Source organism: Cetorhinus maximus, chromosome 2 (assembly GCF_964194155.1).
Source record: "Cetorhinus maximus chromosome 2, sCetMax3.hap1.1, whole genome shotgun sequence".
Taxonomy (NCBI): Eukaryota; Metazoa; Chordata; class Chondrichthyes; order Lamniformes; family Cetorhinidae; genus Cetorhinus; species Cetorhinus maximus.
The window spans coordinates 170,512,814-170,520,139 of record NC_135880.1 but is presented as its reverse complement, the minus strand read 5'-3'; positions in this window follow the sequence as shown (position 1 = coordinate 170,520,139).

Genomic DNA, 7,326 nt, shown 5'->3' with positions numbered 1-7,326 from the left:
TGAGTGTCTGAAATTCGCTGCCAGAGGAGGTGGTGGAAGCAGGTACGATAGTGGTGTTTAAGAGGCAGCTTGACAAATACATGAATAGGATGGGAATAGAGGGATACGAACCCCAGAAATGCAAAATGTTTTAATTGACGGGCAATATGATCGGTACAGGCTTGGAGGGCCGAAGGGCCTGTTCCTGTGCTATACTTTTCTTTGTTCTTTGTTTTTTGTTGTTCTCATAGGGTCAATACGGCAGAGCACAAGGCCATTCAGCCCATCAAGTCCATACTGAAGATGAAGAACTGGCACCATAGTACATTTAGTTATTAACATCCCAGAACTAATCATCAATTATAGAAGGGGGTAAAATAAAGGACTGACATTTATACAGCGCTTTTCACAACGTCCCAAAGCACTTTGCTTTAAGTACTTTTGAAGTGTAGTCACTCTTGTAAATATAGATCACATAATCTATCTTAGTGAGATGAATATCAGCCAGGACATCAAGGGGAATCCCAGCTCTTCTTCAAATAGTGCTTGAAAGAATAGACAGGGCCTCAGTTTAACATTTCATCTAACGCTCACTCACAGCTCAAGCTCCTGTTGGGTGACTTGAACCCGCAACCTTTGTGACTCAGAAGCAGGAGTGCTACCCACTGCGCCCAGCTGACATAGCTGAATGGTTGGGTTTCTGTGATAATTATAGCGTTGCATTCCGCATTGTAATGTAGCTAAGATCAACAAAACCAGATACCTGACTCTAGAACAGCAATTTCCCAGGCTATGAGTAAAGTTCCGGGAAGGCCTGAATGGAAACTGTGACTAGAAGATAGAACAGCAATTCTCTTATCACAAAGGAGTTAAGTATTTTTGCTTCCCCATTGCTTAATTTCTTACCTTTTTGCTTTCTGCTCAATCCTTCCTTTGAATTCTTCTCATAGTCTAGTGCAGCTCTGCTAAAGACTGCCATTGTTAACTTTGGCCTTTGCCTTACAAGCAGTCAGAAGTGTGCACAAGTATCTCCAAACCAATTACTATACTGTCACCTTTCTGGGTCATGATTAAGATTTGTGCTTTTCAACTGAACCTGGTCTTTGATTGTATTTTGTGCTGCTTTCACCCTGTGCCCTCTGTGCTCCCTGGTTTACATTGGGCTCCCATTCTGGCAAAATCTTGATTTTCAAATTCTTATCCTTATTTTTAAATCCCTCCCTGGCCTCAACCCTCCCTACCTCTGTGACCCCCTCCAGCCCTACAACCCTTCAAGATCTCTGTGCTCCTCCAATCCTGGCATCTGCTGCACCCCAAATTTAATCGCTGCACAACTGGCGGCCATGCCAACAGCTGAATAAACCCTAAGTTCTGGAATTTCCTCCCTAAACCTGTTCACCTCTGTCTACAATCAAGCTTTTGGTCATCTGTCCAAATATCTCCTTATGTGGCTCGGTGTCAAATTGTGTTGGTTATCACTCCTGTGTAAGCTTTTACTACGTTAAAGCTGATACAAATGCAACTTGTTGCTCATCTGTCGGCCTGGATTGATGGACAGGGAAATTTGGAATACAACCTTCTTTCATTCAAAGAGGCTGTGACGGTTTATCCTTTATTGACATTCTATGAAGGCATAGGTTGTTTGTATCCTAATCTCCTTATGAAATGGTAATACTTGCAAAGCCTCCATCTAGTCATGGTGGTGGACGTTATCTATGCCAGGCCAACCGATGCCAACACACCTTTAAGCAGAATAGGGCAGGGGAAGGGAAGTTTCACATATCTAGCAGCTGACTAGTGGGATACTGATTACCAATATGGATACTGGAAAATAGAAATAAAAATGAGAAGATGGTGGAGGTGTAAAGCAGTTTTTATCAGGAAAGGCTGAACAGGTTGGGGGCTTGTTTTGCAAAGCAAAGACTGAGAGGTGGCCTGATCTTTAAAATTATAAAGGAGTTTGATAAGGTAGATGTAGAGAAGGCGCTTCCAATGGTGGGATGTCCAAAACCCAGTGGTTATAAATATTAGACAATTGCTAATAAATCTAATAGAGAATTCAGTAGAAACCTCTTTATCCAGCTAATGGTGAATATGTGGAACTTGTTACCACAAAGAGTAGCTAATAGCATCAGTGTATTTAAAGAGAAGCTAAATAAGTATATGAGGAAGAAATGAATAGAGGGCTATGTTGATAAGGCGAGTTGAAGTAAGGTGGAACAAAAGCTCATGTGGAGCATCAACACTGGCATAGACCTGTTGGGCCGAATGGCCTGTGCTGTAAAATTCTGTTTAATTCAATTAGCATCTATCTAGAAAAATACTTTCTTTCAGTTTGTACGTCAATGCATTCCCCCCTTGTTTACACCAGCTTTGTACTTTGCATTGTCTGTTGCTGTGGTTCAAAATATTTCAGTTTTAACCAAATTTTACTGGTTCACTGCAGCAGCTGATGGGAAATGTTAGGAGCCATCTTATCCTCTATGAACCCATTTGTAAAATATGAAACAGAGACAATATCGTGCAACAAATAACAATTTCTGATCTTTGCTTTGCATTCCAAACAAATTCTACTCATAAGAAGTTGCAATTATGACAGTTGATAGTGGATTTAATATGGCTCCCTCATACTTGTCACTGGGTTGCCGGTGAATGTAATAACAAATGATTTAGGTTGAGGGTCATCTGAAATTTCATTATACCAGAGATATGGCAGAGAAGGATGGATCACTACTGTCATTGGAGATAAACTCACCAGAAAGACATGCAACTCGAATTACAAACCAGCAATTTTTATTCATTTCTATTTTGACATGTTAAAAACCATTTCTTTTGCGCAGCTTATGCAATAATAAAGGCTGTGTTTTGAGGGTGTAATGTTTACAGATATTTATGCAGCTCTCATTCATCAGTGTTAAAAATGATATTTACCATGCTAATTTCTACATCTTGATAATATAAACCAAGGGTGTTTTGTACTGATAACCAGGTAGTAATTTTTTCTGAAATCCAATCAACTTGGGCATCGCAATCAACGCATTTATTATCCATCCCTAGCTGCCATTGAGAAGGTGCTAGTGGGCCTGCTTTCGCGAACCACTGCAGACTGTGTGCTGGGGGAGCTCCTACAGTATTGTTAGGGAGGGAGTTCCAGGATTTTGACCCAGCAACAGTGAAGGAATGGGAATACATGCCCGAACAACATAATGGTGACTTCCGGGGAAATTTGCTGGTCTCCAGGCACCGTCTGCCTTTGTCCTTCTAGATGGTGGAAGCCATGGGTTTGGGAGGTGCTGTTGAAGAAGACATGACGAATTTCCGCAGTGCATCACCTCTGCTTTGAGAAAGTGTATGTCTCTAACGAAAGTACATTACGTATTTTGTATAGATGCATAGAGTGGATGAATTCTGGGACTTTAGCTCTAACACTTAAACTTGCTAATAATCTTAAAGTGTGAATTGGTGAATTGTAAGCCAGGAATGTGCATATTGACCATGAGTTAGCATTACTGTAGGGAAGTTACCTACCTCCTTTTTTCATGGTAAGTTTTCTTTCAGTGTGGGTAAGTGCTGCGATTTTTCTCAGATTTGCTACTTACAATATGGTGTGATATGGTAAAGTGTGAAAACAAAATTGAAGGATTTCAAAGGGATTGTTTTTAAGGTGCAACAGGAATTCATTCCTGAAAGAGGTCAGGGATAGGACAAAAACGTAAGATGAGTTTGGTATACTGACAAGATTGGGAAAGGAATTATTGGCATAGGACAAGCACTAAAAACATTTAAATGCTCAGGAAAGGAACCGTTAGGGAAATCTATAACTATGGGCTGAGGAATGCCAAGGAAATGATGAAGCTGTAAAGAGGCTCCAAGAGGTAAATATATGGAAGCATAAAACAGTACATTAAAACATTCTTCAAGTATTTCAGGACTAAATAGAAGGTTTGAGGAAGCATTTCCCCACTGAAAAATGATGGTGTTATGGTGGGCGACCTTTTCATGCGTAAATTCAGATAGACAGACTGTGAGCAGGACGGATGCCAATGCAGATGATAAGGATGCCGGCCTTCTGCGTGAGCTGAGTGGACCTTTGTAAGGGCTGAAGACGTGACTTATGCAGGATGTGGCAAGAGATGAAGATATAAAAGTGTGTTTGAGAGAATCAGCGATGATGTCCCTTGTGCCAGTAATGCGTGAGATCCCTGTGGACTGTAACCCCACGAATGCCTGATGGCCTTGGGACAGTGTGAGTTGAGATTGAGGAGAAAAGGTTGACTTACCCTGGGGGAGTGGATGAGATAATTCATCTTCTTCCTACGCTGGATAGCGATCCTCTTCTGAGGAGTGCAGGCACCGACTACTCTGGCGATCTGCTCCCAAGCCTTGGTAGTGAGGTTGGTGGACCTCAGGCTTCCATCACAGGTATTAAGGATCTCCCAACAGTCCTCAAATAGCTGGAGGATAGAGAAATTGCTGAAGTAGTAATGACCTTAATTTGGGAATACGGGGCATAACTTCCAAGTTTGAAGAAGGTACAAAACTTAGAAATATAGCAAACAATAAGGAGGATGCTAGCAGATCTCAGGAGGCTGTAGACTGCTGAAATGGGCAGACACATAGCAGATGGAGTTTAACACAGAAGGCGGAATTTTCTGCTCCGGAGACCAAGTGTGGTGGCAGGCAGGAGAGGCGGCATGGATCCCGCTGGCCAGTGCGGCGGGTTTCCACTCCAGATCACCTGCTTTTCACCTCATTATGTATGCATGAACGAGCAGCCTGTCGTATCTTGTGGCAGGGTGGGCTGGGATTCGTCCGGTCCCCCACAACCTCATCAGGTCATGTTTCCGGACACCATATTTAAACAGCACCTGCGCACACATTCACTCTCTGCAGGCCAGGACTTGTCGAGGTAAGCACCAGAATGGCCCTGAGAAGAGATGGTGCTGTGCCCTGGAGTTCAGCAACAAGGCACTGGTGGCATTCCTCCAGGCAGCCGAGGATCAGCGGGAGATTGACCCCCGTGTTGGGAGCCAGAGTTCTACCAACCTCACCACCAAGGCTTGGGAGCAGGTCGCCAGGGTGGTGAATGCCTGTCATCCTGGGAGAGCATCATGTGCAAGTTACCCTCCCTCCAATCACTGTCCTGCCTCCCCCTCTAATCCTGTAGCCCACTGTAATTCTTGTAGATATCCCTGTTCTCCCCTTGAATCACTTTTTGTTTATGTCCTGATGCTCCATGTAGACCGACCCCACCCCTCATCATCTTGAGGCTCTATACACAGTGACCTACCGAGATCCCCCTCTCCCCATGAGGCCCCCCTCTAAGTCACCAGTTCCCCATTTACAGGCTGCAAATGCCTCCCCTGACTGTGACTGTGCCATCTGCGGCCCAGTACCAAGCCACCAACCTCCAGGACCTAAATGTGTGAGGGACTGACCACGTCCTGCTCACCATGCTGTGCATGGCTGACACAGCACAGACAGGCCCTCCCACTGTCTGGACTTAGGCCAGCACATGCGTGCTAGACACAACTTTGTAGGATGGTGCACACTACCCCAGGGCTGCCTTTGCTCTCCGGCCCTGACTATATGGTGCGCACAGCCCCAGGACTGCCTTAGACCTATGCCCCCTCGTCCTTTCCTTCCCCCCAGTCATGAGTCTCTGTCCGTCCCTTCCCTTGCCCCTGCCTGGTCTCACTTCCCAGGCCCTCCACTCTCACGTCAAGCGTGTGCCTTACAAATCTCCGCCTCTCGCCTTACCTCTGCTCTTGTCTGAGCAGCCTTGGCACAGAGTTGGAGCATCCATGAATGGAGTGCAGTGAAAGCCAGGCAACCACTGTACGCACAAACCTCAAAGTTGTGAGTGAATTGCAGTTTTCCAGGTGCACGTCTGTTATATCCAGTCATGATTCACACCGGTCTAATCAGCCGGCATGGCCATTTGATCTGGAGTGGGGGCGTGATTCCGGCAAGCTGTTTTTAATGAGCATTCTTGAGATGCGAAGGCATGCAAATGTGATTCCCAACGTGGCGAAGTTGGAACCCCATTCGGCGTGAAAGACGGGAGCGGAAAATTGCAATCCATTGTCACACCAGCGGGCAACCGACTTTTGGCCGCATTTCGAAATTTCTGGTTTTGTCCACCACGATGTCAGCCACTAGTGGGATCAGAAAATCCTGCCCTGTGAAGTGACAATCATTTTAGAATGAGGTGAGGCAATATGAAATAATTGGTACAAATTTGGAGGGGTAGGAAAAGAGTGACCTGGACGTGTATGGACACACCTCATTGAAGGGGGCAGGACAAGTTGAGAAGACTATTAATGGTGGTGTTATGACCGATGCAGTTGGTAAAGCAGAGTTATTAAAAACTCCCAGAGGCAAACCTTAAACAACTGTCATAACCTATAATTTTAAGCGTTATGTTTGAGATGCGACTCTAAATTCATGAATCAGCCCACCAGTTCTCAAGGCTTTACATTAAACTAATTGGAACATTTTATTAATTTACACAGGTTCAAATATATACACATGGCTACAAATTGCTACTATCATAACTTTTAACAAATTCCCAAAATAATCTCCTTTAAGGCGAAAGCAACCCATAGACTTAACCAAACATGAGGCAAAGCATTTTCACCTTACAAATCCAAAATGAGGTTATTTTCACCGTGGAGCCAGTTGGAGGCTTGCAGCTGCCTTTTGATCTTACATTGCCTCTGCTCTGCATACCCGAAAACTATTGAAGTTATACCTACCACCACTGAATGAATTTAAATTCTCATTGTCTCACCAGCCTCTTTGATGTGTAAGAGAGACAGCGTGTATTTGCATTTTTTGAATAGAGCATTCAGGGAGTGGGGTGAAAACTTGCCACCTTTCTAGCAGCTACCAAGCAACATGTTTATATTACTAATAAAATTGGAACTGTGAAAGGGGTTTCATTGTTAAAATGTAAAGTTAAAAGAGGCTGGTGAAACAATGAGAATTTGAATTCAATCATGAGGCCATTGGGAGGTACTCTTCCTGCCCGAGGGCCGAGCTGGGTCATTTGCTGGACCTCCCCATCCCCTCCACCCCTAAACTCCCCCTGCCAGTCTCAAAATTGAAGCGCAGTGGGAAGCGGCTCTTAATTGGTCATTAATTGCCCCCCCATAAGGGTCTCAACTGGGGCAAGGGTGCATGGACTGGCCATGGCCTCATCTGTCCCCTGTAAAATTGCGGACAGTTCGGGGCGGGCAGGAGGGCGATGTTAAGGCCATCCGGGGAAATTTTGAAATCCCCTCCTGCAAACCCACCAGCACGGTAGCTGTAAAATTCTTCCCTTTGCTTTATTCAGCAAGTCGT